The sequence below is a fragment of the Schistocerca gregaria genome, chromosome 2, assembly GCF_023897955.1.
Source record: "Schistocerca gregaria isolate iqSchGreg1 chromosome 2, iqSchGreg1.2, whole genome shotgun sequence".
NCBI classification, from domain to species: Eukaryota; Metazoa; Arthropoda; class Insecta; order Orthoptera; family Acrididae; genus Schistocerca; species Schistocerca gregaria.
Window position 1 is genome coordinate 31812028 of NC_064921.1, and position 24830 is coordinate 31836857.

Here is a 24830-nt window from a genome sequence, read left to right on the forward strand (position 1 = left end):
CATGGTGCCTTCCAGAATGACAAGATTATCCAGGGACTGGTACAAAATCATTCCTTAGATCGTAACGCTCCCTCTTCTTACTCCATCACTAAAAGTAATTTTCCTCTCTGAAATGCCAGTAGATGATATAAGCGGAGAACAGTCTCCGGGCGTCCTCCTTTTGCGCGTTGATATCGTTATCTGAGGAGGCTTTGAGCTGCTTCACTCCTCCGGGGACTGTTAACGATCTCTCAGTTCTCTTGAATAAAGGAAAAGTTTTAAGTGCTTCAGCGGTGGCTGCTTTATGAACCAAAGAGCGCTATGGAAAATATGGTATCGACTTTCTATAATCAGATTCTCGAAGAGCCACTAAGTCTCCTTTGATGTGGTCTTGGGAGGATGCAGAACATCACAGCCGCTACTTGTTCTCCGTGTTGTTGCGACCCTCTTTCCAGATCGTGAGGCAACTGGACAGGACCACGAGGTTTCCACTGCTGTACGAGATGTAGCTTGCTGCCATGGCTACGCTTACGATGCGTCTTAGCTATCTAAAATGTATGCGAAATGAAGTGCAGAAACCACTTTATTTGTCATTTCGTGTGTACTAAAAATTAGTCATAGAAGTACCACACTGTTATGAAAATGAGGAAACATTTACATGAACAATTCAATTATCATAGGGAACAAAGTGTAAAAAAGTGCAAAATGTAGAAGAATACAATGCTTTAAAAAATTAAAAAATACTTGATTGGACGGCTAGTGTCAGATGAACTAGATGAAGAGGCTGAAGCATTCTACAACTTTTTAAATATATACAAAAACCGTTCTTTAGTTTTAACTCTAACATTTATCATCATTATTCTGTCAACGAGCCGCTACATCTGTATGCGTTTCAGCGCCTAATGCTATCTTGTTCGCTGAATTGGAAAGAAAACAATAATACAGAAAATAAAACGGAAGAGTATCTGGCGTTCCCTGAGGAACTGTCATAGGCTTTCTTCATATCCCAATCTAGATAAAAGATTTCAGAGGCCCTATTTCAAAATGATTTAGACAAGATTGACTCTTGACGTTTTGTTTCAGGACGTCGTGGGCGTGGCTGGGCGGCAGAGCCTGTGTGTTCTCCTGACAAATTTTGAACGCTCTGGAAATGACGTCAGATCTGGCCTATGTATTGTTCACATACGCTCACGTGCAGCGGAAACTATTAGACACTGAGAAGTATGATACGCCATGTTACAGAGCGTAATATGTCTGGGAAGATACAGCGGCAAGCAAATTTGATTAACTGAAATCCAGTAAATCATTAATAACGTTTACAGTTTTTATTACAAATATAGATCAAATTACCATTTTGTAGCAGTCATCAGTGCACACATATTGAGCTATGCACATGTTTAATAACGTAAATAATTAACCTGTGCGCACTTATAAATTGAACCATCAATTGCAGTTAGCGTATTATTTTTTACCAGACAGCTGCACTAATAGATAGGCAGTATTTGTTGGCAGCCATAGTCACACACTGCCGTTAACCTTTATTTTATAAGATACAGACTTTTGTCACTTTTTATTACTTGTTTGTTAATTCGCCTACTTTTGTCCGTAATTCGAAAGATATTAAAGTTACGTTAATCACGATTGTTCCAGTGAGACAGGGGAAAAATTTCTGTAGGAGTGAGGTGCACTATGCATCTATACTGTAATAACTGAGATGATAAACTATTGATTACTGCCGATAAAATATGCAATTTTTTTAAAATTAATATATGGCGAACTACTGGATGAAGAAATAGTTATAAGGTGTCATACAGTTTTCAACATGGCTGTTACTGAGCAGCCGTATATTAGTTTCAACCTAGAATTGTTCAGCCTATCAGCTTCACCTGTGGATTAGAAAATAACGACCGCCACCTTAATTATTTGGACTTCGGTATTGCTATTGACAATGACAGACTTACTTTCCATATTTTTCGAAAAGCCATTAGTACAGATCACATTGTGCCCGCTAGTTCAGTGGATCCTGATTCCCATAAGAAAATCATTTTTACATTCATCAATTCATCCTGCAGTCTCTGTACCATTGTCACTTGACAAGCTTAATGAAGAAATGAACATAATAAAAATTGTTGCAGCCAATAACGCCTATGAAACCACGCTAGTTGATAAAAATCTTCAAAGTTAAAACTGACGCTAAAATGACCACTTTAGGTAGCGGTACTATTCCTGACAGTAATGAGTATAAAAATGTTTTCACGATTCCATTTTTAGGCCCTATTTCGTACAAAATTCGTTGTCTTTGGTTTTCCAGGAACAATCTGATTCGCAATCTTGAGTCCACTGTTGCTCCCATACACAATTCAGGAGCGTATAAAATCACTAGTGATACGTGTCCTGTTTGTTATATAGGACAAACTGGAAGGTCTTTTAGTGTCACGTACATGGTACGTACATTCGTTGGAAAAAAGAGGCACTAATGTACACAATTCCAGTTTCGCTAATCATCTGCTAATTTCCGGACACAAACCGAAACGCGTTGAAGAAATTTCCATTTTACATGAAGAAACAAAGGTCATAGGCTAGGTATACTCGAAGAGCTGGAGATTTTGAAGTATATTTGTAAGAATAGTGGCCTCATCCTCAATGAACAGTTACAACTACGTAACAAAATTTTTTCCAATGGTTTCAATCCACTGCTCGCGGTAGTTTGATTCCTCCATTTTTTACTGTATTTTTCGCTGCTTCTGTTTCCGAAACATTATTTTCATGGAATTCAAAGATATGTGCTGATAAATCAACCTTCATGTAAACATTTTCTGCATTGTACAGCTGTTTGTAAAACGTTTTTCAATATTATTCTGTCCTTTACGTAACAACAATTTCTGTAACTCCTAACATATGGCTCTCTTAATCTGCTTCACTGCTGTGTATCTTCAAAAACACATTAAGATCTCTTTCCTTATATTTTGTTTTTAAACTTACCTGATGCTTTTTTCTCTTATTTCGTTTATAATATTTCAAAAGGGCACATGTCACCGTCCGCGCCTGATAGGCCGCGCAACTCGTTTTCGTGGCAGCCACTGTGCCGACGAGTCTGATGTTGTTCCCGGCTGGGCGCACGGGGTAAAGGCTAGAACGTTTTATTTCATTTCTCACTTGAGCACAGCTGCTCTAAATTCTGATCATTGCTTTTTAGCAATGTAGTTTTACGTAAGTAACCTTTGTACCTCATGACAACTGTCATCTTGATTAATGTGTTTTTTGTCATACCTAATTTTCTATGTATTATTTTACAGGATTTATCAAAATTTCATTCTGATGAAGACGCCCCTAGTAGCTGTGGGGACCTATGTTAATGTACCTACCAGTTATGCTCGTTTGGCTGTATAATCCTATGTTGAAAATACACTCCTGTAAATTGAAATAAGAACACCGTGAATTCATTGTCCCAGGAAGGGGAAACTTTATTGACACATTCCTGGGGTCAGATACATCACATGATCACACTGACAGAACCACAGGCACATAGACACAGGCAACATAGCATGCACAATGTCGGCACTAGTACAGTGTATATCCACCTTTCGCAGCAATGCAGGCTGCTATTCTCCCATGGAGACGATCGTAGAGATGCTGGATGTAGTCCTGTGGAACGGCTTGCCATTCCATTTCCACCTGGCGCCTCAGTTGGACCAGCGTTCGTGCTGGACGTGCAGACCGCATGAGACGACGCTTCATCCAGTCCCCAACATGCTCAATGGGGGACAGATCCGGAGATCTTGCTGGCCAGGGTAGTTGACTTACACCTTCTAGAGCACGTTGGATGGCACGGGATACATGCGGACGTGCACTGTCCTGTTGGAACAGCACGTTCCCTTGCTGGTCTAGGAATGGTAGAACGATGGGTTCGATGACGGTTTGGATGTACCGTGCACTATTCAGTGTCCCCTCGACGATCACCAGAGGTGTACGGCCAGTGTAGGAGATCGCTCCCCACACCATGATGCCGGATGTTGGCCCTGTGTGCCTCGGTCGTATGCAGTCCTGATTGTGGCTCTCACCTGCACGGCGCCAAACACACATACGACCATCATTGGCATCAAGGCAGAAGCGACTCTCATCGCTGAAGACGACACGTCTCCATTCGTCCCTCCATTCACGCCTGTTGCGACACCACTGGAGGCGGGCTGCACGATGTTGGGGCGTGAGCGGAAGACGGCCTAACGGTGTGCGGGACCGTAGCCCAGCTTCATGGAGACGGCTGCGAAAGGTCCTCGCCGATATCCCAGGAGCAACAGTGTCCCTAATTTGCTGGGAAGTGGCGGTGCGGTCCCCTACGGCACTGCGTAGGATCCTACGGTTTTGGCGTGCATCCGTGCGTCGCTGCGGTCCGGTCCCAGGTCGACGGGCACGTGCACCTTCCGCCGACCACTGGCGACAACATCGATGTACTGTGGAGACCTCACGCCCCACGTGTTGAGCAATTCGGCGGTACGTCCACCCGGCCTCCCGCATGTCCACTATACGCCCTCGCTCAAAGTCCGTCAACTGCACATACGGTTCACGTCCACGCTGTAGGGGCATGCTACCAGTGTTAAAGACTGCGATGGAGCTCCGTATGCCACGGCAAACTGGCTGACACTGACGGCGGCGGTGCACAAATGCTGCGCAGCTAGCGCCATTCGACGGCCAACACCGCGGTTTCTGGTGTGTCCGCTGTGCCGTGCGTGTGATCATTGCTTGTACAGCCCTCTCGCAGTGTTCGGAGCAAGTATGGTGGGTCTGACACACCAGTGTCAATGTGTTCTTTTTTCCATTTCCAGGAGTGTATGACGTATCAGTTGTTTCTTTTTTTTTTAATATTGGTGCAGATCTAATGGTGCACACAGATTTTTTAATGCATCTGTAAATAATTATTTGTAAAGGAGCCTGACGGTAGCAAGATGTCACTAAGTAACATATAGGCTTGAATATGCCTTGTAGGGCAGAGTTGGGGGCTTGAAAGTGTGGAGGCCACCTTTCTCTTTCGAACTGCTATGAACGGCGTTGGAGAGACAAGACCTGTGCTTGCGGCGCGCTTTTAGGTGACATTTTTCGACTCTGAAATGTTTCGCATCTGTTCACTGTGGGCCGACAGAGATTCCACAGTAGTCTGGATTCTGTTTTATTCCTTCTGGTTGTTCAGCAGAACTTATATTTCCACATATGAAGTTCATCTGCATTTTGAGTTAGTTGCACTGAGTCTGACTTTTAACTTAGTTTCCCAGTGGGGACTTCAATTTCTTTTCGTGACTGATGTTCGCTACGGATTATTACTTCGTGTATCGATTAGAATACCATTTATTTTGTGCTCCTGTGCAGCCTGACTTCTGTTAATTTTAGTTTTGACCACGGTTTGTGTTTTCCAACTATTTTGCTATTGTTTTATTTCTATAGCGTGTTCGCCAACCATTGTATTGGGACTCGATCTAATTTGTGTTCATTTCATTACGTAGTAGCTTATCACCATCCTACGAATTATAATGTGACTTCATGAAAAATGAAGTTTATTTGTGAAACTGAAGTACTGTAGTTGGTGTACAGTATTTAGATTTTCTGCACCTACAATCAACCCAACAGTATTTTGTACTTTTAGGAACATCAGAAGCAATTTTATTAATTTCAACCATTACTATAGTGACAATAACAGCGGAAGTTCAATCGTCCCCATGGTATACGACTGTGCCCATTTTTTGCTATACTGTCGCTATTTAAAAGCTGTAAATTGAACTAAATAACCACAATTTAAACTGGAACGATCACCTATAAGTGTCATGGATACGGCCAACCTAAGACTGCCTATTATTGGCAGAACAAGTCGAGGCTGCATCACGTCTACTGAAGAGACTGCCTACGCAGCAATATTCATCTGAAGCCTGCTGCACAGTGTAGGATCCTTGGCAGGTAGGATTGACAAATGGCAAAAAAGTGCGTCTCTTTTCGTGTTACCGCAAAATAGAGCTGGTAGTGTTACGAATATGATACTCGAGTTCGGGTGGCGTTCGTTAAAACATCAGCATTTTTCGTTACATCGATATCTTTACGCCCACCTACATAGGGAGAAATAATCATCGTAATAAAAAAAAAAAAGAGGAACCAGAGCTCCTACGGAAATATTTAAGCATTCGTTTTCTACGTGCGCTATTTGCGAGTGTAATGGTAGACAAATGGCCTTAGGTGGTTCGGTGGACGTTTTGCCAAGTGCTCGAGTGTGAATAGCGAAGTAGTCAAGTAGATGTACAAGACGCAGTCACATGAAAACGAACAGATGGAAGAAAGAAAGAAACCTGTTGATTATTTCCAAAGTAATCGCAGTAATTGTTAATGCATTTATCCCACTATGATAAAAGACGTCCAGTGCCTTTATTGAAAAAATGTTTGTGGCTGCCTACGGAGCAGTGATTGTGCCCACGTGCTCACCTCTTTGTTCGAAGCAAATCGACGGCCATGAGTTTCTTTCTTCAGAGCTCCAAAACACGGAAACCGCGTTGAGAGAGATGTGGACTGTATGGATGATGTGTAAGAGCTTCCCAGTGATACCTCTGCAACTTACTCGAAACAACCTCGTTAAAAATACGATATATTTCCCAAGCTAAGCAGAAAGTCGATCTACATTCTGATCGTACGTTATTTACGCTTACCCAGAATGGCGTGCAGTATACTGCTGTAAACGTTTTCAATAGTCTATCATATGAATTAAAAATTGTTACCACTAATTCTCGCACCCTCAAGTTGAAGCTCAAGATTTTCCTGATGGATCGCTGGGGAATCCCTGGACAAATTAGACTCATTCGTGTATTATGTTGTTTGATTATTGGGGCACACACTGTTCACTCAGTTAATATGACTGCCTATCGAAAACCTGAGTAGTGAACTTTTGCAGCGCAGACCACTGCACGATGTGCAGGAGGGGAGTCAGTGAGGTTCTCCAGGTACCGACAACGATTTGCAGCCGTTCCGAACTCAGTGCTGTCACCAGCTGCGCCAGATTGCTGCGTGAGCAGCCCGTTCGTAGTGGTCCCACAGTTTCTCCATGGGGCTTTCATCCGGGCATTGTGGTGGCTGGTGACCAACTCAACTCATACTAGTGCTCTTCAGACCCCGCACGGACGCGGCAACTTGTGTGACACGTTGCACTGTTCTGTTGCTAAATACCATATTGCTGAGGAAAACCAAATGCATGTAGGGGAGGACGTCACCCTCAAAGACAGATGAATATCTGTGTTGATCCTTTGTGCCTTCCAGAATGACGAGATCACCCAGGGAATGCCACGCAAACATTTCCCAGACCATAACGCTTCCATCGCAGGCCTGAACCATTTCATTTCAGATGGTTCACGCCGTACACGCCAATGGCCATCTGCGAGAAGGAACATAAGGCGTGACTCACCTGAAGACGCCACTCATTCTGCAGTACTGTTGTGGAAATTCCAGCCTGCGTATGCGACGAACAGCAGTCAGCATTGGTGCATCAACCAGGCACCTGCTGTGGCGGCCACACGCAGCAACATTGGATGAACAGCAGTTGAGGAAACACTGTTGTTAGCCCCTTGGTTGATCTGGGACGTCGAGCACAGTTGGTGATCACATTAATACGACTAGACCGTGTATATTCACAGCTTGCCATCTGCGCAGGATTTGTCTACATTTTGTTCTATTTACATTAACTTCATGTTCTGTTTCGTTTCACGATCCTGGAAATTTGCTTATCAATTTGGTCCTACGTGTAAAATAAGAGAAAATAAAACACATCCCACTCATTAAGCGAATCATCAAAATGGTTCAAATGGCTCTGAGCACTATGGGACTCAACTGCTATGGTCATCAGTCCCCTAGAACTTAGAACTACTTAAACCTAACTAACCTAAGGACATCACACACATCCATGCCCGAGGTAGGATTCGAACCTGCGACCGTAGAAGTCGCGCGGTTCCGGACTGCGCGCCTAGAACCGCGAGACCACCGCGGCCGGCTCATCAAAAATATTACCCTTTGCTTCTTAGACGTCCTCCGATTTATGCATAGACCTTCAGAAGCTTGCTGAGACAGTGCGTCAGGAGGACATTCATCTCACCAGAGCTACACATCTCGATGAAGAAACGAATAACTGGGTTCGATGTGGAGACTCAACAAAACCACATCACCTGATACAACAATATTCATCTGGAAACTTACAGCCAACGCCATAACGGATGCTTATTACAGACATACAATGAATGTTTTGCAGGAACTCAACATTCCTTATTTTGGGGGAGTGTGCGAAACTACACTGAAGCGTCAAAGAATGTGGTATAAGCATGCTTATTCAAATACTGCGATGTGTAAAAAGGCAGAACAGGGCGCTGCGTTGGGCAACAGCTACACAAGACAACAGGTATCTGGCGCAGTTACTGCTACTACAATGGCAGGTTATCAACACTTAAGTGCGTTTGAACGTGCTATTATAGTCGACGCTCAAGCAATGAGACACATCATCTCCAAGGTAGCCATGAAGTAGGGATTTTCCCATACGACCATTTCACGAGTGTACCGTGAATATCAGGAATCCAGTAAAACACCAAATCTTTGACACTGCAGCAGCCGGAATAAGATCCTGCAAAACCGGACCAGCGACGACTGAAGAGAACACGGCGACAGTAGTGCAACCCTTCACAAACTGCTGCAGATTTCGATGCTGGGCCACCAACAAGTGTCAGTACGCGATCCACTCAACGGAACATCATCAGTACGGGCTTTCGGAGACGAAGGCCTACTCGTGTACCCTTGATGACTGTACGACACAAAGCTTTACGCCTCGTCTGGGTCCGTCAACATCGGCATAGTACTGTTGATGACTCGAAACATGTTGCCTGGTCGGACGAGTCTCGTTTGAATTTGTATCGAGTGAATGAACGTGTACGGGTGTGGAGACAACTTCATCAATCCATTGAGTCTGAATGTCAGTGAGGAACTGTTCCATCTTGTGGAGGCTCTGTAATGGTGTGGGGCGTGTGCAGTTGGTGTGATATGGGACTCCTGATACTTCTAGAAACGACTCTGTCAGGTGACACGTTCGTAAGCATCCTGTCTGAGCACCTGCATCTATTCATGTCCATTGTGGATTCCGACGGACTTGGGCAATTCCAACAGGATAATGCGATACTCCACAAGTACAGAATTGCTAGAAAATCGCTCCAGGAAGACTCTTCTGGGTTTAAACACTTCCGCTGGCCACCAGGCTCCCCAGATACATTATTCATCATATTTGAGATTCCTTGCAACGTGCTGTTTAGAATAGCTCTCCAACCCCTCGTACTCTTACGGTTTTATGGACAGCCCTGTATATATCATGGTGTCAGTACCCTCCAGCACTACTTCAGACATCAGTCGAGTCCACGACAAGTCCTGTTGCGGCACTTCTGCGTATATATTCTGATAAGCCAAAATATTATGGACACGTGCTTAACATTTTGTTTGTCCGTCTTAACAATGAAATGCCAGCTAGTGGTCTAGCATCTAGCGTTGTTGCCTCTGGATCAGGGGATCCCGTGTTCGGTTACCGGCCGGATTCGGGATTTTCTCTGCCAGGGGACTACGTGTTGTACTCATCATTTCATCATCATCATCATCATCATCATCATTCGTGGCAGTGACTAGATGGAACTGCGGAAAAATTAAATTGTGTAAAAAATTGGGACTTTTTAAGGCCACTGATGACTGCGCACTTGGAACGAAATACAGCACTATTTCTGCGTATCAGGGATCCGATAGATCGTTGGTAGGTTTGTGGAGGTATGTGGGTTCAGATGTCTACATATACGTCATGTAATTCGTGTAAATAACGGACCGATGATGTGCGTTTACGGTGATTGTGCCCGTTAGCGACCCAGATGGGTTCCATAGGATTTGCATCATGAGAATTTGGTAGCCGAGACATCAATGTGAGTTCGCTATAATGCTCTTCAAACCACTACGATACTGTTCTGGCTCCGAGATGCGGACAATTATGCTGCTGAAAGATGACATCCCCGTCGGGGAAGACATCAAGCATGAAGGGATGCAGGTGTTTCGCAGCTGTCGGTGTGTCTACCATTCGTACCACAGATCCCATGTAAGAGCAGGAGACTGACTGCCTTGGCATAATACTGGTCCCATCGGCCTGCATACCTGGGCCGGTGCTCGTCTCGAGCCGCCGTTCACCTCGATGATGGCGTCTATAGAGATGACCATCGACGTAACGTAGCATAAATGTGATTCACCCGAAGAGCCGAAACGTTTCGATTGATAGACGGTGGAGTCCGGATAATCCCGTGCCCATTGCAATCGTAACTGACGATGTCGTTAGGTTAATATGTGAACACGTAGTGTTGGTCTACTGCGGTGCTGCATGTTCAACAGTGTACGATGAACGGGTGCTCCGAAACACTTGTGTATACACAAGCATTGTGCTCTTTTAGCAGAGATGCCACCGATTACCATCTATCCTACTACACAGAGCAACAAACGTCCGAACGCCACGTTCTATGAAGAGCGGTGATGTCCAACCATTTAGCGCCTAATGGTAGTTTCACTGTCCTACCTCTTTCCGTAGATGATCACGACAGTAGCAAGTGAACACTCGACCAGAGTCGCCGTTTTCGATATACTCGTTCACAGGCTCTGCGTAATAATACTCTGCTCTTTGTCACAATCGCTTGTCTCAATGGATTTCCCCTTCTGCAGCTGATATCTTCGCTAGGGTGATCTTTCGCATGCGTCTGCTCAACTTACGTACTTTTGGTAACACGTCACGTATCCGCAAAGCCATCATGCGGCATCCAAAGACGTGGTGGGCAATGATGTTTTGGCTTATCAGAGTATGAGCAATGATGTATACTGGCTTCTGGATATTTTCGAGAAATTCTGGAGTGTATGCATGACCACACACACGCTGGATCCTGTTTTTGGTCATATCACGCCAGGACCCCATATTGAAAAACACATGTGTCAGTCTCAAACTTCTGTCCGATGTTGACAAGCCGTTCTTTTTCGAACTGACACATCTTGGTAATTTGCAAGACGCGTATAGCGATCTATCATTATTTCAGGACTGAGTATTGCTACGCATTTATGCTGATGACGAGGTTGGGAGGCAAATAGAAACCTCCAGCAGTGCCTCAGTTTGGGCATGGAACTGTTAATCACACACGTTAACTCGATCAAGCAGTCACTAAGGCTGATGTTTTTAAGTCAGTTATTAATGCAGTTTTCGACAAAAGAATGAGCAGTTTGACAAACCATCGCGAAACTTACATAGTTCAGTACTAGGATGGGTATTATGGCGCAAGGGACTATACCGCCAGGCCAAATTTTAAGCACGTCACTGTCATCTGTCGCTCAGGAGATGGCTAAGGTTTCGGTAGTGTTTAAGAAACCTCTGTGTGTGTGTGTGTGTGTGTGTGTGTGTGTGTGTGTGTGTGTATGTGTGTGTGTGTGTGTGTGTGTGTGTGTGTGTGTGTGTGTATGTGTGTGTGTGTGTGTATGTGTGTGTGTGTGTGGGTGGGTGTGTGTGTATTAGACCCATTCAAGCTCCACACGTACCGGTTTCATTTCGAGTCTGCGAAAATTCATTTTGTGTATCCGAAGTTATTTTGTATGGATACGGACAGGTTCATAGGTTTGGTTAAAGGATGTGATCTACACGAAGTAATAAACTGCCATCCTGACAGATTCGAGACTTATGGACGTGCGGCCAATAATCCTTATCGCTACACATGCGACAGGGTGCGCTAGCAATATGTTCCAAAACGGCGCACGTAAACACGAGGTTTTTCCGGGGCTCATACTTCGGGTTCTGTTGGAGATGAAAGGTTGCGTCAAGTGCTTTGGATCTCCCTTGTAATAGGGACCATTTCAATAGTCACGTCAAGGCCACGTTTAAATATTGCACACATTCAGCAACTTAGTCAAATAGAGCGAATCGGTTTGATCTTTTGCATTAGATCTGGTCCATGTTGCGCCGTAAGGTCACTATTTAGTTCAATGATGATTACTGAGGATATCCAGAAAGAGCGTTTTATTGCCATCTGCAGCGGATACTAGCCAACTGACTGCAGCAAATTGCTGAAATTTTAATGTTACATACTGTAGACATTTGACTAAAATTGAAATATTCCAGATTTCAAAAATATTTATTGATTATCAAAAAATAACGCATAAACATGCATATTTGGTACCAAAACTGACCCACGGATTCGAAGACAACTATGCAAAGCAAATGGTTGTAATCTTTACGATATATTGCCAAGATCCCAATCTCGAACAACTCGAAATGTTTTTTTCATATCCTTATCCGTTTCCGAGAGTTCAAAGCTACCCAATTTGCAAGAGTAAAACACACACGTAAAATCCGGTCTGACGAAAAAATCGTGATCCATGAAGTCATGCAGCACGGAAAAATATGCTATAAAGTGTATTCGTTATCATCAGAAAGATGATGCACCAGTGAAGTTTTTCGCAGGTAAAATCCGGTCTTAGGTGTAATTATTTTTCCATTATTTCAATTTTACTTATGTAAACTGTCAAATTTTACAAAACGAAAATATAAAAATTCAGCAAATAAAGCAGGTGGAAGGGAAGGCAACGTCTAGAAAGTGAGACTGACAGGAAGTGCATCATCAGGAGGTATTAAAGGACACATTTCACTAGGACAAAACTAGGTACTGCCTACAGGAAAAGTAAAGAGGCCTTTGGATGGAATGTAAGCAACTGTTTGGATACCAAGAGCTCAGGTGGGAAACCAGCTCTATGCAAATAAGCAAAAGATGAAAAGTGTAAAGAGTATACACAGGGTATCTAGAAGGGAGATAAATTTGTTGGCAGTACAGTAGAAATGGAAGACGACCTAGATGAAGATGAGACGGAAGATACGACAGTACAAGAAGAATTTGACAGAGCACTGAAAGACCTAAGTCGACGTCCCGTGAAAACCATTGGTAGCCTAGGGGGAGCCAGCCATGACTAAAACCTTCCATCTGGTTTGCACGATGCATGAGACAGGCGAAATACCCTCAGACCTCAAGATAAATGTAATAATACCTGTTCCGAAGGACGAAGTTGCTGCCAGGTGTGAAAATTACCGAAGTCAGCTCAGTAAGTCGACTGAGAAATAATAACACTAATTCATTACACAATAACGGAACAGCTGGCGAAACCTTGGGGAACATTGGATTGGGTTCCGAGGAAACGTAGGAACACTCGAGACAATACTGACCTTACGACTTGCTTTAGAAGACAGGTTTATAGCATTTGTGGACTTAGAGAAAACTTTTGACGATGTTGACTGGAATAAACTCTTTGAGACTTTGAAGGTAACAGGCATAAAATACAATGAAAGACGATTTACAACTTGTAGATAAATCAGACGGCAGCTATGGGAGTCGGAGCGCGTGAAAGGGAAGCAGCAGTTGAGAAGGGAGTGAGACAGAGTTATAGGCTACCCTAGCTGTTATTCAATCTGTGTATTGAGTAAGTAGTAAAGGTGATCAAAGAAATAATTGGAGTACAAATAAAAGTTAAGAGAGAAGAAATAAAACCTTTGAGGTTTACCGCTGACGTTGTAATTCTGTCAGAGACAGGAAAGGACTTCGAAGACCAGCTCAATGGAATGGATAGTGTCTTGAAAGGAAGATGTAAGATGAGCATCAACAAAACCAAACAAGGGTAATGGAACGTATTCGAATTAAATCAGGTGATGCTGAGGATATTACATTAGGAAACGAGTGAAAGTGGTAGATGAGTTTTGCTATTTGGGCGGAAAAATAACTGATGATGGCTAAAGTAGAGAGGATACAAAATGCAGACTGGCTATTGCCAGAAAGCGTTCCTGAAGAAGAGAAATTTGTTAAAGTCGATTATCTACGTCTATGTCTATATGTACGTCATTACTCTGCTATTCACAATAAAGTACCTGGCAGAGGGTTCAATGTACGATATTATAGATTTATGTGTTAAGAAATCCTATCTGAAAGTATTTGCATGGAGTGTAACCATTTTGATGTAAAATATGCTCGATAAACAGTTTAGACAAGAAGAGAATAGAAGTTTTAGATATGTTGTGGTACAGAATGGCTATAGCACGTAACTAAAGAGAAGGAGAATTGCAATCTCAGTCGCAGTCTGATTAAGAGACGCTATCATTTGGTAGGAAACATCCTATGATGTCAACGTATCACGAATTTAGTATCGTTGGAATGTGTATGTGTGTGTTTGGGGGGGGGGGGGGAGGGGGTAAAAGTCGTTGAGGGTTGGTTGCTGGTTGGCTGTTTTGGGGGGAGGAGACCAAACAGCGAGGTCATCGCAGGAGGGAAGGAGGGGGAAGGAAGTTGGTTGTGCCCTTTTCAAAGGAACCATCCCGGCATTTTACTGAAGAGAGTTAAGGAAATCACGGAACACCTAAATCAGGATGACCGGAATCGGGATTGAACCGTCATCCTCCTGAATGCGAAGCCAGTGTGCTAACCACTGGCCCACCTCTCTCGGTCGTAGAGGGAGACCGAGGGAAACATAATATAAGCAGATTCAGAACAAACCATGGAAATTGCGCACAGTGAAATTTACACCCAACCAAAAATCTGTAAAACTGCTACCTTTGTGTCACGGCTTATCTGGGCCCAGACCGTCCTAATTGCTCTGAACTACCTGCTCCCCAGACAACGCCAAGCTGCGCCCCGATAAACCTCCCCTGCTGCAGTAGGTGAATGTCTGGACAATCAGCCTCAGTAGCGCTCTGGCTGTCGTAGAATTGATATCGTGCAACTTGTGTATTTCTGCCAGAGTAATTCCGATTTGGTTGTTTCAACGACCATTCGCGGAAACCATTTTGCCACTACGAATGTTATTCTTGTACAGTCAAGACGACGAAAGAAGGTGGAACTACACACCCATTCAGAATGTTGTAGGCTGCATTTGTTATTCGGAGATGAAGAGGCTTGCACAGGATAGAGTGGTACGAAGAGCTCATCACACCAAACTTCGGTCTGAAGACCACAACAACAACAAAAACAATGTTGTTTTCATGTGATTGACATGCTCTGCTGTAGTAGCGAAAAGACCTAGTAGAAAAATGCCCCTATCAGAGCGCAAAGAAGGAGAATATGCTTCTATTTCAAACATTCTGAAGGAAAAGTTGAGTACCATCAGCCTTGTTTTGTCTTACTCAGCACCTTTCAAACCTTTTCCTGAAAAGGAGGAATACAAACATTTACGAGCGCTTTTATGCTGAGAGAGTTGGAGACAGTGAAAGTAGGACATGGACGGAAAAATAATAAATACTGGATATGGGAAACTGTTGTTGTGATATTCAAATGGTTCAAATGGCTCTGAGCACTATGGGACTTAACATCTATGGTCATCAGTCCCCTAGAACTTGGAACTACTTAAACCTAACTCACCTAAGGACATCACGAGGGAGAGAAAATCCCTAACCCCGCCGGGAATCGAACCCGGGAACTCGGGCGTGGGAAGCGAGAACGCTACCGCACGACCACGAGACGCGAGCGGTTGTTGTGATATAGAAAAAGCGAAGGAGAAAATGGCAGAGCGGGAGAAAGAGAGGGACACACTTGAAATACAACGTTATTGACAGTGACAGAACAGTGTTAGGAAAAGAATGAGGGACAAAGTGCCAGTCGGAGAGAAATAAGGAGAAGAAGAAAGTGGAAATGGGTCAGAGCTAGTGATCATGAGAGGGAGAGTCTAGAACAGTGACAATCGGGAAGCGAAGGACAGAGCAGAAACAAGTATTGGGAAGGAAAGAACGAGGCGGAAGCAGTAGGCAGACATCTATCCAGATCATCACACACTAACTCCAAAGTGCATCAGGGTACCCTGGAAATACTATGACAGTTAGGTGGAAGGTGAGAAAACTTGTATATCATGGTCGAGCGGCTGCTCGTAAGCCACACATCACTCCGGTAAATGTCAAACGACGATTCGCTTGGTGTGGGGAGCGTGAACACTGGACGACTGAACAGTGGAAAAACGTTGTGTGGAGTGACGAACCACGGTACACAATGTGGCGATCCAATGGCAGGGTGTGGGTATGACGAATGCCCGGTGAACGTCATCTGCCAGCGTGTGTACTGCCAAGAGCAAAATTCGGAGGCGGTAGTTTATTGTGTGGTCGTGCTTTTCATGGAGGGGGGCTTGCACCCCTCGTTGTTTTGGGTGGCACTATCGCAGCACAGGCCTACATTGATGTTTTACGTACCTTCTTGCTTCCCACAGTTGAAAAGCAGTTCGGGGATGGCGATTGCATCTTTCAACGCGATAAATCACCTGTTCATAATGCACGGCCTGTGACGGAGTGGTTACCCGACAGTAACATGACTGTAATGGATTGGCATACACAGAGTCGTGACCTGAATCCTACAGAAAACCTTTCGTATATTTTGGAACGCCGACTTCGTGTCAAGCATCACCGCCGGACATCGATACCTATCCTCAGTGCAGCATTCCGTGAGGAATGCTCTGTTGTTCCCCAAGAAACATTCCAGCACCTGATTTCCCTTATACGTGCGATAGTGAAAGTTGTCATCAAGGATAAAGATGGACCAATATCATATGGAATTGCAGTATTGCCGATAGAGGGCGACATGAACTGTCATTTTCAGCGAGGTGTTGGTTGTTTTGTCGGGATTTAAAGGGAACAGACTGCTACGGTCATTGGTCCCTTTATCCAAATACAGAAAACACCCACAGAAAAACAGAGAATAAAAACGATCCACAGACTAGAAGACAGACGACACAGAACAAGAGAAACTTACACAAAGGCCACACAAGACGAACTAAAATCACACAGAGTGTGACGGTGGTTGGCCAACCATAGAAACAAAAAAGTAAAAAACAACCACCGAGAAACACATTAAAAAATCGGACTAAAATCGTAGGCCATAGTTCAAAATCAACACAAAAACACTTACATTAAGCGATAAAATCCCTCTGCCTGAAGAAAACGCAAACCTATGTCCTCTATGGCAGAGTCGTGGGATAAAAGCGCAGGGAGCGTATCAGGCAGCTCAAAAGTTTGCCTGAGTACAGTTAAAAGGGCGCACTCCAATCGAATATGGACCACCGTCAAGAACGCCCCACAACGACAAAGAGGTGGGTCCTCACGACACAGTAAATAACTGTGCGTGAGTCGGGTGTGGCCAATGTGGAGCCGACAAAGGACGACTGAGTCCCTGCGGTTGGCTCGCATGGATGACCGCCACACAGTCGTCGTCTCCTTGATACGACGGAGTTTGTTTGGCTAGGGCAGGTTGCGCCATTCAGTGTCCCACAAATCAAAAAAAGTGGGTTCACTGGTGGCCTGTTTGGCCAGGCGGTCAACATGTTCTTTGCCCGGGATACCGACATGACCAGGTTCCACACAAAGACCACAGAGCGGCCGCAACGAGCAAGAGTATGCAGGGACTCATGGATAGCTATCACGACGAGAACGAGGGAAACACTGGTCGTAAACCGCTCAGAGAATCGCTACAGATAACGAAGGACTCACCTGAGCAGGAGCGGATATACACTAGGGCTCGAAAGACGGCGACCAGCTCAGCAGTGTAAACGCTGCAGTCAGCCGGCAATGAACGGTGTTCGGAATGGTCCCCTAGAGTTAGTGCATAACCGACACGACCAGCAACCATCGAGCCGTCAGTGTAAACAATGCCAGAGCCCTGATACGTGGCCAGGATGGAATAAAAGCGGCGGCGGAAGGCCTCTGTGGGGACTGAGTCCTTCAGGCCTTGTTCCAAGTAGAGCCGAAGGCAAGGGCGGGGCATACACCGTGGGGGTGTGCGCAAAGTGGCCCGAAAAGGGGTTGGAATAGTGAAAATCCTATGCCCGGAGAGAAGCTCTTTGACGCGGACCGCGATCGTACAACCTGACCGGGGACGACGTGCTGGCACATGGACAACCGATTGCGGGAACAGGAGACGATAGTTTGGATGCCCGGGAAAGCTAAAAACATGGGCAGCATAAGCGGCCAGTAAATTTTCGCGCCTTAACCGCAGTGGAGGGACACCTGCCTCCACTGGTATGCTGTCCACAGGGCTGGTCCGGAAAGCACCAGCGGCAAGGCGTATCCCGCTGTGGAGGATTGGGTCCAGCACCCGCAACGCAGATGGGGATCCTGAGCCATAAGCCAGGCCCCAATAATCCAGACGGGAATGGATTAACGCCTGGTAGAGCCGGAACAGGGTAGATCGGTGGCGCCCCAGCGGGTGTGGCTCAAGCAACGCAGAGCTTTTAGATGCCGCCAACACGCCTGTTTAAGATGCCGAATATGAGGCAGCCAAGTCAACTGGGCATCAAAAACTACAACCAAAAACCTGTGTGTCTCAACCACAGCAAGAAGTTCGAAATCAAGATAAAGCCGCGGCTCCGGGTGAACAGCGTGTCGCCAGCAGAAATGCATAACGCACGTCTTGGCAGCCGAAAACGGAAAGCCATGTTCTACAGCCCAAGACTGCGCCTTACGGATAGCGCCCTGTAGCTGACGTTCAGCAGCTGGAATGCCAATAGAGCTGTAGTAAAGGCAGAAGTCGTCAGCATACAGGAACGCTGAGACAATTTCCCACCGCCGCAGCGAGTCCGTTAATAGCTATTAAAAACAGGCAGACACTTAAAAAACAGAACCCTGTGGCACACCGTTCTCCTGGACTCGGGAGGAACAATGGGAGGCTGCGAATTGCACGCGGAAGGTACTATACGACAGAAAATTTCTCATAAAGATCGGCAGAGGGCCACAAAGACTCCATCCATGAAGTGTTGAAAGGATGTGTTGACACCATGTCATATCGTACGCCGTCCGCATGTCGAAAAAGACAGCGACCATGTGTTGACAGCGGGCAAAGGCAGTACGGAGGGCTGACCTCCAGGCTCACCAGATTGTCGGCGGTGGAGCCGCATTTACGGAACCCACCCTGAGATGGAGCCAGAAGGCCCCGAGACTCCAGTACACAATTCAACAGCCGGCTCACCATCCATTCCAGCAATTTGCAAAGAACTTTAGTGAGGCTAATGGGACGGTAGCTGTCCACCTCCAGAGTGTTCTTGCCTGGTTTCAGAATGGGGATGACAATACTTTCCCGCCATTGCGACGGAAACGCACCCTCGACCCAAATACTGGTGTAAAGGTCGAGGAGCCGTCGCTGGCAATCCACTGAAAGGCGTTTCAGCATCTGATAGTTGGTGTAATCTGACCCAGGAGCAGTATCAGGGTAAGCGGCTAGGGCACTGCGGAATCCCACGCACTGAATGGAACATTGTACGATTCTGGATGGTGGATGTGAAACGAAAGGCTCCGACGTTCCACCCGTTCTTTAACGGAGCGGAAGGCCAGGGGGTAATTCGCAGAAGCGGAACTCAGAGCAAAACTCTCTGCCAAGCGGTTTGCAATGACGTCGGAGTCAGTACAAACTGCTCCATTCAGTGAGAGCGCAGGGACGCTGACAGGGGTCCGATAGTCGTAGACGCGTCGAATCTTGGCCCAGACCTGCGATGGAGTGACATAGAGGCCAATGGTGGACACATACCGCTCCCAGCACTCCTGCTTGGATGTCGCTTGTGACGCTGTAGCGCCCGCCTTTGATCTTTAATCGCTTAAGTGATCTCAGACTGCCACCAAGGCACACTCCGCTGCCGAGGGGACCCAGAAGAACGGGAAATGGCGGATTCGGCGGCAGTAACGATGCCGGTGGTGACCGATTGAACCACCCCACTATTTTCATCATTAGAGAGAGGCTCAATAGCGGCAGTGGAAGAGAACAAGTCCCAGTCAGCCTTTTTCATAGCCCATCTCCTAGGACGCCCAGAACAGTTTCACCGTGGCAGTGACAGAATGATCGGAAAGTGGTCACTACCACACACGTTGTCATGCACTCGCCACTGGACAGACGGTAAGAGGCTAGGGCTGCAGATCGAAAGGTCGATGGCGGAGTACGAGTCATGTGCCATGCAGAAGTGAGTGAAGGAACAATCATTTAAAAGTGAAAGATCGAGCTGTGCCAAAAATGCTCAATGGTGGCGCCTTGACCTGTCGCCACCGACCCACCCCACAAAGGGTTACGGGTGTTGAAGTCGCCGAGTAACAAGAAAGGTGGCTGCGATTGGGCTATCAGCGCAGACAAGACATGCTGCGTGACATCACCATCTGGTGGAAGATAAAGACTGCAGACGGTAACAGCTTGTGGCGTCCACACCCGAACAGTGACAGCCTCTAAATGTGTTTGTAGAGGGACAGACTCGCTGTGAAGAGACTTAAGGACATATATGCAGACGCCACCAGACACCCTTTCATATGTTGCCCGGTTCTTATAACAGCCCCGATAGCCACAGAGGGTGGGGGTTCGCATTACTGGAAACCAAGTTTCCTGAAGAGCAATGCAGAAGAAAAGGTGAAGGCTGATAAGTTGGCGGAGTTCAGCTAGATGGTGGAAGAAACCGCTACAGTTCCACTGGAGGATAATATTGTCCATGGATGGGAAAGGCGTGAAGGGACTGGGGAGGCATATTACGCCTCCTTGGCCCCTGCTGCTATTGAGTCACCACCTGTGCAACAGCCATACAGGTGAGGGACTGGCGAGATCCAGGTCCTCAGCGGACGCCAGAATCTCTACCTCATCTTCGGACGCAGAGTTGGAAGGTTGCGGTGCGACAGGTGCCACCGCAATGTCAGGATGCTTGGGAGCCGTTTTGTTGGACTGCTTACCGTGCTGTGCCTTCAGTGGGTATGGCTGGGAGGGCCTCACTGGGTCAGTCGTAGGGACTGAAGACAACCATGAATCCTTACGACTAGCGACCGGTGGCTGGTGAATTGGTGGAGGTTGTTGGATGTTTAAGGGGGGAATAAACAGGCTGGTGAATTCTGACAGAGGTGAGATAGAACTGTAGGTGACAACACGGTAGAGGTTCGAACCGTTGTTACAGCAGTGGCATAGGTGGATGTCACGGGCACAGGATGTGGCTGCTCATATTTCCGCCTTGCCTCGGCGTAGGTCACGCTGTCCAGGGTTTTATATTCCATTATCTTCCTTTCCTTCTGGAAGATCCAACAGTCAGTTGAGCAGGGGGAATGGTGTTCTCCGCAGTTTACACAGATAGGAGGCAGGGCACATGGAGTATTGGGATGGGAAGGACGTCCACAAGCTCGACATGTGATGCTGGAAGTACAGCGGGATGATATGTCTCTGAACTTCCAGCATTTAAAACACCGCATCGGGGGAGGGATATATGGCTTCACATCACAACGGTAAACCATCACCTTGACCTTTTTGGGTAAAATATCACCTTAAAGGCCAAGATGAAGGCACCAGTGGCTACCTGATGGACGCGCCGGAAGAAGTGAACACTTCATCTTTCTAGGTTGGCACGCAGTTCATTGTCAGACTGCAGAAGAAGATCCCTGTGCAATATAATACCCTGGACCATGTTGAGACTCTTATGTGGCTTGATGCTAACTGAAACATCCCCCAAATTGTTACAATTGAGCAACCTCCGTGACTGGGCAGAGGATGCTGTTTTGATGAGTACTGAACCAGAGCGCATTTTGGACGAGCCCTCCACCTCCCCGAACTTGTCTTCTAAATGCTCCACAAAAGACTGGGGCTTGGTCGACATAAACGATTCCCCATCAACTCCAATACTGGGGTGAATATTCTCCACTGCCTTCTTTAAACATACATTCCTCCCATGGAGTGGCCAGGGAGGGAAATGATCTTGGTTCGTATTTCTTGGCGTTGAGGTTAGACCTTGATCGCTTAGAGACTGCTGGTGGAGGCCCACCAGCGAGAGATGATGTACCACGATTCATTGCGTGTCATCCGCCCTGATGCCACCTACTCCGACCAGGGGCTCTCCTCAACGCCGCCACCCAGCCACAGCAAAGACCACTTATCAGGATGGCCTTTGCTGGGAGTCCCGATGCCCCAGAAGGATAGGCATCTACTCCTCAGCATACGTGAGGAGGTAGCAACTCAGGCATCAGCAGTGCGATCCCTGTGTAGTCAGGGGGCTGCCACCAAGAGGGTACATGACGACCCCAGCACAACGGACTGTCTACCGTGCTGGATGTCGGGTGTCTAATATCCATATGTGTCAGGATGGCAAAGATGGAAGTTCATAATGGAGGGCATGTATACTGCCCGGAACACACAGCAGCTGATGTGGCCGGAAGCTCAGTGTAACGCCAGCTCCATGACAATATCGGTTGTGCCAGATCTTAGGTCACGATGGATATATAATCCACCACATAAGGCGTCCTTCTCCAAATGGTACGTACTAACAGAAAATTTTGAAAGGTTGTGGTCAAACCCCTTAAGGGACCATCACATTAAGGCCGAAACGTTTGAGACTCCATTTAGTCGCCTCTAACGACAGGCAGGAATACCGCGGACCTTTTCTTACCCCCAAATCCGCAGGGGGGGAGCCAGGTGTCCGGGTACTTTTGATCATATAGTGTATTTACAAAGTAGGTCGCCACGAACGTAATAATGCAAAACTTTTAGAAGCACTTAAAAGCCTAAATCAAAAATTCAAAATGGAAAGCACTTTAGTTATGAAGGCTCACAAAGGAAATTCAGTTGTCGTAGTTTATGATTGCGATTACATTCAAAAAACGGAAAATTCTTGCAGATAATAACATATTTGAAGTCAGATATAATTTCTGTCAGATATAAGGAAAACAACTAAGAACAGTATCTTTTTCTTTCCATATGAAAAGAGAAACGTAAATTAAAAATGACATTCTTAACCTGTATACCAACGACCCAGTAAACGATACGTTGTAGATTATACGGAAGAACTTGCTAACGTATAAGAAGATTAGAATTATATATTACTATCTTCAGTTGCTGATGGGCGTTGATATATATCAACGGCGACAGGTGAAAATGCGTGCTCATGTTCAGTACTCGTGGAAGACATTCTTACCAAGGCCCGAAGGATTCGGGTAATACACTCCTGGAAATGGAAAAAAGAACACATTGACACCGGTGTGTCAGACCCACCATACTTGCTCCGGACACTGCGAGAGGGCTGTACAAGCAATGATCACACGCACGGCACAGCGGACACACCAGGAACTGCGGTGTTGGCCGTCGAATGGCGCTAGCTGCGCAGCATTTGTGCACCGCCGCCGTCAGTGTCAGCCAGTTTGCCGTGGCATACGGAGCTCCATCGCAGTCTTTAACACTGGTAGCATGCCGCGACAGCGTGGACGTGAACCGTATGTGCAGTTGACGGACTTTGAGCGAGGGCGTATAGTGTGCATGCGGGAGGCCGGGTCGACGTATCGCCGAATTGCTCAACACGTGGGGCGTGAGGTCTCCACAGTACATCGATGTTGTCGCCAGTGGTCGACGGAAGGTGCACGTGCCCGTCGACCTGGGACCGGACCGCAGCGACGCACGGATGCACGCCAAGACCGTAGGATCCTACGCAGTGCCGTAGTGGACCGCACCGCCACTTCCCAGCAAATTAGGGACGCTGTTGCTCCTGGGGTATCGGCGAGGACCATTCGCAACCGTCTCCATGAAGCTGGGCTACGGTCCCGCATACCGTTAGTCCGTCTTCCGCTCACGCCTCAACATCGTGCAGCCCGCCTCCAGTGGTGTCCCGACAGGCGTGAATGGAGGGACGAATGGAGACGTGTCGTCTTCAGCGATGAGAGTCGCTGCTGCCTTGGTGCCAATGATGGTCGTATGTGTGTTTGGCGCCGTGCAGGTGAGCGCCACAATCTGGACTGCATACGACCGAGGCACACAGGGCCAACACCCGGCATCATGGTGTGGGGAGCGATCTCCTACACTGGCCGTACACCTCTGGTGATCGTCGAGGGGACACTGGATAGTGCACGGTACATTCAAACCGTCATCGAACCCATCGTTCTACCATACCTAGACCGTCAAGGGAACTTGCTGTTCCAACAGGACTATGCACGTCCGCATGTATCCCGTGCCACCCAACGTGCTCTAGAAGGTGTAAGTCAACAACCCTGGCCAGCAAGATCTCCGGATCTGTCCCCCATTGAGCATGTTTGGAACTGGATGAAGCGTCGTCTCACGCGGTCTGCACGTCCATCACGAACGCTGGTCCAACTGAGGCGCCAGGTGGAAATGGAATGGCAAGCCGTTCCACAGGACTACATCCAGCATCTCTACGATCGTCTCCATGGGAGAATAGCAGCCTGCATTGCTGCGAAAGGTGGATATACACTGTACTAGTGCCGACATTGTGCATGCTCTGTTGCCTTTGTCTATGTGCCTGTGGTTCTGTCAGTGTGATTATGTGATGTATCTCACCCCATGAATGTGTCAATAAAGTTTCCCCTTCCTGGGACAATGAATTCACGGTGTTCTTATTTCAATTTCCAGGAGTGTATGTGTGCATCCGCACAGAAGAGGACGGTCATGGTCGGTATTGCCAGAACCATATACTTACATGGGTATGGTGTTTGCACTTTCGGACATGTCCGAAAGAACAGACACCAGTGATGACCTGCAGCCATCTGTGGAAATGTAAAAGATTGTGTGATCAAGACGGACATGTAAAATAAAACTATTTTCGCACAATACCGTAGCACGAAACTTGGTGGCACGTCTGTCAGAATGAAAGGACTGTCTGAAGCAGAATCCAAAAACGAGTAGGGGTGAGCAATGGTAAAAAAAGGGTGCAGGCTATATTATAATCGCTAAGATAATCACAGAGGTGGACATCAGTAGAAATATACGCGTTGTTATGCCTAAAGTATGATGCTATGAAGGCAGAAGCATTGGTAAAAAGAATGTTCTTTTATGCATACA